The sequence below is a fragment of the Lissotriton helveticus genome, chromosome 4_1, assembly GCF_964261635.1.
Source record: "Lissotriton helveticus chromosome 4_1, aLisHel1.1, whole genome shotgun sequence".
Taxonomy (NCBI): domain Eukaryota; kingdom Metazoa; phylum Chordata; class Amphibia; order Caudata; family Salamandridae; genus Lissotriton; species Lissotriton helveticus.
In genome coordinates, this window is record NC_136063.1 from 92370237 (window position 1) to 92383432 (window position 13196).

The 13196-nt window shown below is 48.8% G+C and overlaps 1 protein-coding gene across 1 annotated transcript in view; it reads right to left on the bottom strand.

The window, feature by feature from the left end:
* Positions 1 to 13196, bottom strand: part of LOC144827034 (E3 ubiquitin-protein ligase TRIM39-like) — a 153359-nt gene that overhangs the window by 69944 nt on the left and 70219 nt on the right. The window lies entirely within an intron of this gene.

Here is a 13196-nt window from a genome sequence, read left to right on the forward strand (position 1 = left end):
AGTCGAAAGTAACTTCAGTGTTGTGCAGAAACAATTATTAGTGTCACTATCGAATACTAAAAAGGTAATACTAGTATGTAGGCCTATTGGTCACAAACAGAAAGTCATTAACACAGAAAGAAATCCTTTTTGATACTGTTTGACACCCAGTCCTTTCTGGTTTTCTGGGAAACTCTCTTTTTTGAAAGAAGTCCGGTCCAGTGAAGGCATGGCTTGGCAGTTCGGGCTGGACTGTTCCCATGAGGCACAGGGTCAGACTGATTTGCATATAGCCATGTCTGAACTGGGGTGGCAGAGTGGGCTAAAGAACGGTGATGGATCAAACCCAGATCTTTTGACTGGGTGTGAGTGTTTGATTGGTTCTGATGCTCCGTCCATCACCACCCCCTTTTGTACCGCTTTTGGCAGCCATAAGTGTGGCAGGGTATGCTCAGACGTGAGTCCCTTGCTCACTTTGCCACTGGATTCAAGCAAGCCGGGCGGAAGACAGCTGGAATGCCAGAAACCGGTCCTCAGAAGCTTGTTTCCTGTCCAGGGAAGGCATGGCTTGGCAGTTCAGGCTGGACTGTTCCCATGAGGCACAGGGTCAGACTGATTTGCATATAGCCATGTCTGAACTGGGGTGGCAGAGTGGGCTAAAGAACGGTGATGGATCAAACCCAGATCTTTTGACTGGGTGTGAGTGTTTGATTGGTTCTGATGCTCCGTCCATCACCATCCCCTTTTGTACCGCTTTTGGCAGCCATAAGTGTGGCAGGGTATGCTCAGACGTGAGTCCCTTGCTCACTTTGCCACTGGATTCAAGCAAGCCGGGCTGAAGATGGCTGGAATGCCAGAAACCGGTCCTCTGAAGCTTGTTTCCGGTCCAGGGAAGGCATGGCTTGGCAGTTCGGGCTAGACTGTTCCCATGAGGCACAGGGTCAGACTTATTTGCATATAGCCATGTTGTGAACTGGGGTGGCAGAGTGGGCTAAAGAACGGTGATGGATCAAACCCAGATCTTTTGACTGGGTGTGAGTGTTTGATTGGTTCCGATGCTCCGTCCATCACCACCCCCTTTTGTACCACAAACTCCAGACAGCTGTAGGAAGGGGAGCTCAAGTAATTTGTTTTTATCCGGGTGGCAGAGCGATAGAGAGGACATGGAGTTACTTAAACCCACCGTGAGAAAACATGCTCTGTTGAAAACATGCCCCCGGGGTGAACTCTGCCTGTCCTTTGCCTCCATTGCTCACCATCGCTTCTTATTAACAAGGTTAAGATTAAACCTAATCCATTCGTCCCTAGCTGGCCCCAGTGACTTTCACAAACACAGCGATTTTAAACCTTGCCCTATGACAACTTTTCGGACCATGACATTTTGCACTTTATGTTCTTTTGTGATTTTTTTATCATGTTGTAAGGACTAGATACATCTTCCCGCTAGTGCGAAACAGCCATTTTGCACAAGTAAGACCAGCTGTGGGGTAGCATGTTTTCATGCTGGGGCAAACAGACTTAGGAAAAGATTTTTAATTTTTAGCTAGTGGCTATCCACTTCTTTACTTGGTGCTATGCAGGGATTGCAAAGGGGCTGACCCTCTGTTTGCACTTAATTTACTTGGTAAAGGTGCGCCAAAAGCAAGCCAGTCTGCGCCAGTCTGCACCCGTGCTCCATCTGACCGTGACCAGCACCAGAGACCCTGGTCCTCCAACCCACCAGGTTTACAGCTCCTCGGCTCTCTACGCACTCAACACTGGCAAGGACAACAACTGCAATCTTTCCTCACCTACTGACACTCACAGACCCTTCACCTGCTGCCACTGCCACCACTGCTTCTCCTTAGTCGAGGCCCAGGATCCACCTCAACCCTCCAGCAACAATTCCACTGTAACCAAAACCCTGCAATGCATCCTCCTCACCATCCGCTTCCTCCACAGACACGATGAGGAAATCTGGGACCTCCTCAACAGCACCGCCCCTGATGTTGCCTTCTTCCCAGAAACATGGACAAATGCCGCCTAGGGACAAGACATCACGATCCTCATCCCCGAAGACTACAAGATCACAAGGAAGGACTGCCCCAACCATCCCAGGGGAAGAATCGATATCGTCCACAAATCTAACCTCCGACTAAGCACCCACACCGACGGGCCCTCAGACCTGATGGAACAACTTCACTTCAAGATACAAACCAACCCGACCACCACCCTCCGATGCACCCTCACCTACAGACTCCCTGAACCCTGTGCACCTTTTTCCAACTTCATCACTAACATTATCGCCCCGCAAGCCATCACCGCCTCTGACTACACCTTGCTGGGATACCTCAACATCCACCTTGACAACCCCCAAGACCCAAACTCCACCTCCCTCCTGGACAACCTACTCAACCTCATACTCAACAGATTGTACCAGAACCTACTCATGTAGCAGAACACATCCTCAACCCCATCTTCACAGCAGGAAACTCAATCACCTTCAGCCACACCTCCGAACACCTGTGGACGGACCACTGCTGCATCCACTTCACCTTCAAAACAACCATCACCCACAAGCATTCACACCAGCTCCAGCGCAGGAATTGGAACAAGATCTCTGATGACCAGTTCACTGCTTCCCTCAGCAGCCCCACTCCCACTATCATGGATGACGACCCAACCACCGCCACCAGAACCCTGCACAGCTGGATCACTGAATTGGCCAACACCGTCCCCTCCCTCAGGAATACTAACAACTCACATGCCAAGAGAGCCAGCTGGTTCTCCACCAAACTCTGAGAATCCAGGCGAACCAGCAGACGCCTCAAAAACATATAGAGGAACTCCAAAACCACAACAGACCTCGATAACTTCAAAGCAGTCACTGCCTCCCACCACAAGCACATCAGATACACAAGGAAGAACGCTCTCCAGGACAGAATCTTCACCCACGCAAACAACAGCAAATAACTTTGACATAATCACAGGCAGTCTGAGAGGAAACTGGGCCTCCCTGCCTTTCTTGTGGCAGCTTTAATCCAGCACATGCCAAGATTAAAAAAATATATGCAATGCAATAGGTCGTTGTTAGACCTGGCACCATTGGCGTGGGTATTCCTTCCATTTCTTTTGCTGTTGCCTCGTGTGTTTTTGCTGCTTATAGATGCTTTGGGCTCTGTGTCACTGCTATTCAGTGCCACAGTGCAAGTGCTGCTTTTGGTAAATTCATGTATGGATTAGTGACTCCATGATTGGCTGGTTTGATTTACTTGTCAGACCTTAGTACACTGCATTGAGTGTACTTAGGGCTTGTAAATCAAATGCTGCTGGTGGGCTTGCAGCACTGGTTGTGCAACCCACAGAAGCAGCCTGTAAAGTGTGTCTCAGGCCCGCCATTGCAGAGCCTGTGTGCAGTCTAGTACTGCCATGTTGACTGGCAAATACACCTACTTGCCAGTCCCTAAACCTTCCCCTTTTCTGCATATTAGTCACCCCTATGGTGGGCACAAGGGCAGGGTGCATTGTAGGTAAACGGTAGGACATGCCATGATGTGTCTGTCATGTCCTGATAGTGAATTACAGCCATTTTTGTTTTTCACTATTGCAAGGCTTGCAGTTTCCCAAAGGCCAGAATGGTCAGTTTAATTATAACATTTTCTAATCCTAACTGACACAGGGAACTAGGTAGAAATTCGAGTTTAGTATTCCTGAACTCAGAATGATATAATACATATTTTAGTGAAGTTGATTTTAAAAAGTAGAAAGTAGGTATTTTCTTGCCTAACTGTCCAAGCCTACCTCTGCTAGATTGTGTATTCATTATCTGGAGTTTGAGTGACAGGGGCTAGGGGATTCCAGGAGACAGGGTGAGTCAGCACAGGGCTGAATAGACCCATCTGCATGTAGAGTGAGGGGATGGGAGCACCTGGGACCTGAATAGGGCTGTACCTGCCTTCCACAATGCTGGCTCCCCCTCCTGTGATGCGTCTGATATCCCTGGCCCACACTGTCAAAGGAAGGAAGGAGTCTTGTCATCAAAGTGCTCCAGGACTTCACAGAGGAGAAAGGATTTGCTGGTATAAATATGGGGACCCAGACCCCTGAACTTTAGAGCACTTTTGGGAGACAAGAAGAACCTTTGCTGAGGAGAGGAACCAGAGAGAAATTGAAGGAGGAGACTATCCCTAAGCTGAATGCTGTTTGGGGGATTGGCCTACAGTGGTTGCCTGACTGCCAAAGAAAGTAGAAAGGAACTTTGTTCTACTTTCATCAACTTGTAAAGGATCTCCAAGGGCTTGAAAATTGAGCTTGCCTCCTGCTGAAGTCTCAGGGATAACAGACTTCACCAACCAGCTCTCCTGAGTTATTTTGATGTGCCTGCTGTTGTGCTGGGCCTTCTAAGGGACTGCGTTCGCAAGGAGCTGGAAGCACGACTCACAAAGAAGAAGCGCGTAGCAGCCGCTGTCGTCGCATCACTGAAGAAGGGTGTCGGCGCTGTTGCATCGCAACGCATAAGTGACTCGCATCGACGGAGAATAGTGTCGCCGTCGCATCACCGTAGAAGGGTGTCGCCGCCGCAGCCGCTGTCGTGGCATCACTGAAGAAGGATGTCACCGCTGCCCCTGTCGCATCACATCAACAAAGCGCCTCGCATCACCGGAGAAAAGTGAAGCTGTCGCAGCAGACACCGTCGCATCACAAGAGGAGCATGTCACAGGGACTGTCACATCTCAGGAGATTCGTTGAGTCAGCACACTGCCGTCGGGCGTGCACGCATTGTTGTCGCATCAAGAAGAAGATGCCATTTTGTTTCGTTGCACCGGATCTTCATCGCATCACGACATTGCATGTCGCATCGCCACAGAAGCGCAGTAAGAAACTGACGCAGCACCTCCCCACGCGGAGAAGAACAGACGCATCACCGTCCCCTACACAGCAGTAGGGAAACGACGCATCACTGTTCTTGCGTGTAAGGAACGGACACATCACCTTCCTTGCAACACTTTTGTTGTATAGCGTTACGCATCGAAAGGTACATTGGGTATAAAGTGTTGCATTTACCATCTGAGGAGAACTAAGCTATTTCTACCATTTTTAAAGTACGGAATTGTGGATTTTTGTTGTTTGTGGTCTTGTGTTAAGTCTATATAAAAATATTTATTTTTATTCTACAACTTGTGTGCTGTCCATCTGTAGTCTTTTCACTTGGTTACTGTATGTATTCAGAAATGCTTTACACACTGCCTCTGAGATAAGCCTGCCTGCCTTTGTCAAGCTACCAAGGGGGTGAGCAGGGGTTATTTGAGGAGTATATGCAAGGGTCCCTATTTGGACAGGGTGTTATCGAACCATACTCCTAAGTTTTTAATATTAGGTTTGGGAACCGGGGTCGGACCTAATTCTTCCGGCCACCAGATGTGAGTCCAGATGGAGGGTTGTTTACTCACTACCATGATGTCATTTGTGCCTGCATTCAGTTGGAGGCAACTGAGATTCATCCAATTGGCCAGGTCAATTAATCAAGCTTTGAATTTAGGTGCACCTTCTACATAATTTTCTTCTAACGTGATAATTAGCTGGGTGTCATCAGCATAGGACAACAGCTTCACCCCATGTTTTAAAACTATGTTCGCTAGTGGGTGCATATACATGTTAAACAACTTTGGGCTATGGGCAGAGCCCTGTGGAACCCCTTGTAACAGGGGTCTCTGACTTGAAAGGCCGTTGTAGGACTTGGAAGGATCTGTCCTGAAGGAAATGCTTGATCCATTCCAATGTGCAACCTCTTACTCCAACATCCCACAAATGTTCCAGAAGTAGGCCGTGGGATATCGTGTCAAAAGAGGCACTTCAATTTAGCAGGATCAATGCTGCTGTTCTACCTACGTCCGTGGCCATTTTTAGCGCTTCAGAGCTGATTGGGTTCCGTGGAGTACATGATTTTCTTCCATAAACCTGGTCTATAACATTACATACTGGTGAAACATGCTGCTTTATACTCCTCCTAGACTAAGCCTGAAGGCTGCGCTCCACAGCTACCATTCATAGAGCTTTTTAAGGTTGTCTCAAACACTAAAAACACCATAAGAGTTGTCTGGATTGTTGCAGGGTGCAGCACTTAAATAAGTGTGCACCATATACCAAACCAGTAGCAGGGGCCTGTGGCAGCCATGTTATTAGGAGAGAGCACCTGCACCTCAGCACTGTTTGGCAGTGGTATGGCGCCCAGAGGCCTAGGTCCAACAGAAAGATGGTGGCAAAAATGAGTCAAAAAGGGCAAAAAACGGGATAAGACCACCCTAGGGCTGACTGGTCTAAAAGGCCATCACAGACAAAGTAATCATAGACAAGATTGTCGTAGATAAGGCAGTTATTGACGAGGCTGGAGTCGATGAGGCTATCATCCATGTGGCAGTATTAGTCGGTGTGCCTAATTGCCAGGTAGTGCTTCCCCATGACTGGCTCTAAAGAGGATTTCCCTCATGTAATGTCAGGGCTGAAGAGGGAGTTGTAGGCTCTGACCTTGCTTCCGAGGAGGCTTTTCCATGTTCTCTTTATGAGAAGTGCCTTTTGAGGACTCAGGGTGAGTTTTTTTATGGTTTTTCTGAGCGCCTCTGGAGACCCTTGGGGCAATCTCTCCCTTTGATCTCTGCTGTGAGGTGATGAAATCCTCACTGTCTACCTCATCATAATTGACTGGTTTGAGATTCTGTAACCGCAATAATAGCCTATCTCTCTATCTGTGAGAGTTTTAGAGGAAACAGGTTAGACATATTTTGCAGTTTGTTACCTTGTAAGCAGGAAAAAGGTAGTAGATACATACTTAGTGTCTTCAGGGTGTAACATCTCCTTTTTATGCTGTTGTGACATATTATTACCAGGGTCAGAGAAATGAAACCGGAGACATCATTTTGAATGGTCCATAATAACTAATAGTTGAAGGAACTGAGCAGAGCTCAGGGAGACTCCCTTCCACACATGCGGCAGAAAATCTGAGGGACTCAACCTCTCTTGGGAGTGTTCTACAGGGTGCTACCACCTGATTGGCTAAAGTGTGGTCTTTTTAAAAAGGACACATATAGGCTATTAAAGTGATTGTTCATTGCCATTCTAGACTATGATAATGATACATGCTGTTTTATTATGGTACAGTGGGACTCCCACTTCGAGGACGGGGAATGATCCAAGCATTTGAATCTATGAAAGATCTAATACTGGAGAAATATATATTCACTGAATAAACAAAGAAGTTATACATGAGCAAGATAGTGGCATTCTGACGGCCTGACCTGTTCTGAGTGTAGGAACCATGTATGTCTGCTTATGCCATCTAAGAAAATCGCCCACCCCTGCATATCCTAGACAGGTTCTTTGGAAGGGAAGCTTGAACTTCTGTGTGTATTACCTATTGTGAGTAACAGAAGCTTGTACATCTGCTTCTCATGGACATGTGCACAATTAGGGAAGCTTGCACCACTTTTGTAAATGGAAGACCTATTCTGAAAGATGGAAGCTTGCACTTCTGTTTGTGTATACCTGGTCTGAGTGTGGAAACGTGCACATCTTTTTGAAAATGTTAGAGCAGTTCTGAGGGAAAGAAGCTTGCACTTCTGTATCTCCTAGACATGTTCAGAGTGAGCGAAGCTTGCATCTATGCCAAGAACCACTACAGAGCACACAGTATTATTAAACATTAAACAGCACACTGTACTAGACAGCAAATACAGTAATTAGGCTGTCCTAGATAGCACACTGCACCACACTGCATACTATGCACACAGTGCAAAACACCCACTGGACGAGAAAGAGTATCAGATATCAAACTACTCTAAACAACACACTAGAGATTGCCTATACTACACTTCAGACTGTACTAGAGGGAGTACAGCAGGCCTGCTTCTGATTAGAAGTTCATGCTCTGCAGCACCTTCCAGTGAGAGAACTGTACTGCCGAACATACAGGCGTCGAAAGCAGAGAGGGGAGTAGCAACTCTCCCAGGACAGTAGTTGCAGTAGGTTGCCTACACCAACAAGGACTTCTCTGATTGTGAGTTCACACTGTGCAGCACCTACAGTGAGAGAGCTGTACTGCAGCATATACAGGCTCACGGATCAGACACTTTGGTTTCATTGTGTCCATGATGAAGTTCTGCCTTGAAGAGGCCCCTTTGAATTCTTGGACAATTTACTTAAATTCAGTAACACCTTATCTAGTACAGATATGATCTAGCCGCAGATTCCTTACCTTTGAACTTCCAGGAATCAGGCTGGGCTCAGATAATTTTTCTTAGCAGTACCCCTGGGCGCCGTAGGTGGCACTGGTCAACTCTGTGTGACGTTGTTGGCGCTGTTTTCGTCATGACGTCCACGTTGTCAATATAACCACAACTCTGGCGCGCTGATGTCAGTACTTTTCACGACTTTCCAAGCCAGAAGCGCAAAGCCAGGAATTGACTGACCATAGGGTGTTAAAAAATGCAGGGCTCTCAAGGGAAACATCCCTGACACTTAAAATACAATTCCGGGATAGGTAGGTCGGTGAGAAATCTGTGGCTAGATCATGTCTCTAATAGATAAGGCATTATCGAAAGTAAGTAACCTGTCCATCTGATAGAGACAGCAAGCCATAGATTCCTTACCTTTGAACAGATACCCAAGCAATACTATTCCCGTCGGAGGGACTGCAACCGAAAATTCTGCAAAACAGAGCGACCAAACAGGCGTTCTCTGTGAACCTGAGAATCCGGGCAGTAGTGTCTGGTGAATGTGTTCAGAGATGCACACGTGGCAGCTTGAAAGATATCGGTAACGGTAAGACCATGCTGAAGAGCCTAGGTGGCCACTTTTGCCATGGTGGAATGGACCATAAGCCCTTAGGGAGAATCCTTTTCACTAAGGCGTAACAGATTTATATACAGAGGATAACCCAGCGTAATATAGTCTGCTTCAAGACAGCACAGCCTTTCTTTGCACCCACGTATCCTATAAATAATTGGTCATCCACCCAGAACTCTCTGGTTCGATCGAGGTAGAATGATAATGCTCTATTTTGGACCAGACGATGGAGACGCTCCTCTTCCTTGGAAGGGTGCAGGTGTGCGTAGAAGGTGAGCAGGGTAACAAGCTATCCCAGATGGAAGGGTGTTACCACCTTAGGCAGAAAAGATGCCCTAGTTCAGAGCACCGCTTGTCTATAAAGACTATCAGGTAAGGAGGCTGTTCGCTTACCCTCCTGGCAGAGGTTATTGCCAGCAAAACGCTGTCTTGATGGTCAGCAACTGAAGAGGGCAGTTATGCAGCGGCTCAAGCGGTGCACACATCAGAAAGGTGAGAACCAAATTAAGGTCCCATTGTGGCATAATAAAAGGTGAAGGAGGAAATAAGTGGGTTAACCCCTTCAAGAATCTCTGCACCAGAGGAGATTTGAAAAGAGAGGGCTGATCAGGGAGCCGAAGAAAAGAAGAAAGGGTCAAAAGGTAGCCTTTCAATGAGCCCAGGGCAGAGCCCTGCTGGGCCAAAGAAAGTATAAACAGAAGCACTTCAGATAAGGGAGAAGATACTGGGCCAATAAACCGGTCTGTATAATAGTTACAAAATTTGTTTTATTGGCACGGCGTGTACAGATTTTGTGGATGGACGTCTGGCTGTGAAGATAACATCACCGACTTCGGGAGGGAGGTCAAAAGCGCTCAACTGTTGCTGCTCAATCTGCATGCAAGGACAGGTTCAGGTGGAGAACCCTCCCTTCCTGCTGCAACAGAAGATCCTCCCAAAGGGGCAGCATGACCAGAGGATCGATGCTCATGTCTAGAAGGTTGGGATACCAAACTCTCTGTTACCAGTCCAGAGCCACAAGAAGAACTTATGCCCAGTTGCTTGGCACAGGGAGGTGATTTTGAAAAGCAAATAAGGAAATGAGACTAAAAGGAAATATAGTTTCTTGAGCACTCTAGGCAGGAGTGGTATGAGCGGAAAGGCATATAGGAGGCCTGAGCTCCACTTGTGACACAAAGCGGCGCCGTACGAGAGCCGCCTTGGAAATTCCAACACACAATACTGCTGACATTGCGAATTCTCTCCTGAGGCGAACAGACCTAACCAAGGCTCTCCCCACCACTGAAAGAGACCTTGTGCCATCTCCTGATGGAGACGCCATTCGTGATCCACAAGGCACCTTCAGCTGAGCCCATCTGCCCAGACATTCAGAGAACAGGCCAGGTGTTGAACCAACAGGGAAATGCCCTGTTGTTTCAGTCAAGTCCAGAGACGCAGGACCTTTTGACAAAGAGTCCACGACCCCACGCCACCCTGTTTGTTGCAGTACCACATGGCGGTAGTATTGTCCGTGAACACCTGTAGAGGCCTTCACTTTATTGATGGCAAAAAGGCTTTCAGTGCTAGTAGGATCACCTGTAGCTCCGACAGATGGATATGGAGCTTGGCTTCCGCCGGAGACCAGAGTCCTCTGCTCTCCACCTCCCCCAGATGGCCACCCCATCCCAAAAGGGATGCATCCGTCACTACTGTGAGATCCGGGTGGGGAAGGGAGAGGGGTCTGCCCTTGAATCAATCGTGGTCTGTTAGCCACCACTGCAGGCTTCGCAGTGCCCTGTGAAATCTGAACAAGGTCAGTGAGATTTCCTCAATGCTGCGTCCATTGAAACTTCGTGTGCCACTGCAGAGCCGTGAGGCCATCAGTCTCAGAGTCATTCTCACGAAATCCAAGATAGAGGCTGAAATAATGGTATCATAGCCTAAATATCCAGGACTCACCGTTTAAAAGGATAGGCCCGAAACTGCACTGTGTCCTTAACCGTTCCAATGAAAAGAAGCGTCTGAGAGGGAGTTGGGGGTGACTTTGGCACGTTGATAGTGAACCCCAGCGAATGTAGGAGGTTCGCCGTAGCCTGGAGGTGGGAAACGACTGCTTGGGGTGAGCCCGCCTTCAACAACCGGTAGGTCGAGATAGGGGAAGACTGAAAGCCCTGATCTCCGAAGATGGGCTGCGACCACCGCCATCAACTTTGTAAACACCTAAGGGGCGCTGGTGAGGGCAAAGGGGAACACCGCAAATTGAAAGTGCTTGTGACCCACCGTGAATCACAGGTAGTGACAATGGGCATGCAGGATGGGAATATGAAAATAGGCATCCTGCAAGTCCAGCACTACCATCCAGTCTCCTGGGTCCCAGGCAGACAGGACCTGAGAAAGGGTGAGCATCTTAAATTTCTCCTTTTTGAGGAAGTAATTGAGGGCTATGAGGTCTAGGATAGGACAAAGGCCTCCGTCCTTCTTGGGGACCAGAAAGTAAATAGAATAGCAACCACTGCCTACTTCTAGGCCTGGGAACCCTCTCTATAGCTCCCTTGGCCAGGAAAGTTTGACTTGCTTGAAGAGCAAAGCATGTTATCCTCCGTCAGCCAATCGTACACTAGATGCAAAGATGGAGGAGCAGTCTCGAAGGGGAGGGAGTAGCCCCTTTGGACTATTGCAACACCCACCTGTCCGATGTAACTTTTTGCCAGTGGTGGAGATGATGGAAAGTTCTGCCACCGACTGGCCAAGAGTGATCCTGGGGGATCGGACTAGGTAGGTTTTGCAGTGGAGGAGGGGATCGTGGCTTGGCTTGACTTCTGGTTTCCCCACCCATTGGGCCGGGGTGAATCAAGTCCATGGCCTGCAGAGGTTACTGAGCTTGCGGGTCCGCTGGCCGAAATAGGGTTGGCATGGCTGATAGTCCCTTCCGTAGCCACAAAAGTGGCGAAAAGCCAGATGAAGCCCTGGGAGTGATGGTGAGGCCCAAAAACTTGCCTGTGGCGTGTGAGTCATTAAAACGCTCATGGGCAGCATCCACCTTGTCTCCAAAGAGATGGAAGCCATCAAAGGGCATGTCCATGTGGTTAGCCTGGATATCCCCCGAAAAACCAGACGTTCTCAACCAGGCGTGGCGGCGAAAACCAACGTTGTGGAAATTGCTCTACCTAGCAAGTCTGTTGTGTCCAAACCACAGGTGATGGTGAACTTAGCTACTGCTCTCCCATCTAAATGGAAGTAACGGCCTAAAATGCATTTGGTGTTCACCGACTGCAATGTCAGACTGGTGGAAGAAAACATTTTCTTTCCAATGTTCTCTAGTCTCTTGGATTCCCTGTCTGGGGGTGCAGTAGGGAATGTGCCATGAGAAGTGGAAGCCTGGACCACCAAACTTTGGGGGGTGGGCTGGGGTGGGTGGTGAGGAAAAGTGGGTTGCCTGTTGACGGACAATCAACTTGTTCCCAGGAGCCCCTGTGCTGGATTTGGACCAGCTTCCCAGAAGGACGTCTGTTAAGGCCCTGTTGAAAGGCAGTAGGGGTTCCAATCTAGAGACCCCAGGCTGCAAGAGCTCTATCAAGATGTTAGCCTTGACCACCACTGTAGGAAGCTGCAGGTTGAGTACCTCTACAGTCCTACGCACCACCCTGGCAAAAGATGCTCCCTCCTCCATGGCCAGGGTATGAGGGGAATGCATGTCAGATTCTGGGGAGGTGTCCAAACCACTGGCATCACCCAGTCCCTCGTACCAGTCCACATCTTGTTGGTGCAGGATTTCTAAGGGATCCTGCTACCCCTCCCAATAATTTTCCTCCATCCTTAACCCTTCAGAATTGGGCAGGGTGAACAGCATGGAGGCGACTGTTCATTTGGAGCCAGTCTTGGTGTCAGTGGATGCCCGAATGGCTTAATATCGTCAGGAATGAGAATCGGGAAAGCATTTCTGGTGGGCGCCGGCGACGCAGAGGACCTCAGCGTTGGACGCAACGCCAGGGAAGGTCGCTGCAGAGGTGCGACCGGCATTGGTCCGGACCTGGGAACGCGTCCACTCACAGGCTGTGGCGCCAGGGTCATAGCTGCCAGCATGGGATCCACGGGAACCCCTCCTTCCTCTGAGCCTGCGGGGCACGAAGGCGCGCCTTCTGGGTCAGGCCACCCAAATAGCATGCTTTGACTTCTTGTGCTTTTTGTGGGGCCTCTTACCTGACTGCAACAACTTCAATGAAGAGGACTTCAATTCACTAAAAGCGATGCTCAGACTTTCCTCTCGACGAGACCTGGACCGGAATCGAGACCAACAAGGCGACCTCCGCGGTGCAGGACGCTGGGCCACAAGAAGCTTTAGGGACAGCTCCCTCAAAGAGTTCGGCACCATGGCCGGGTAGTCAGAGCATGACTTGGAGTCATGGTCATGCTCCAGGCAC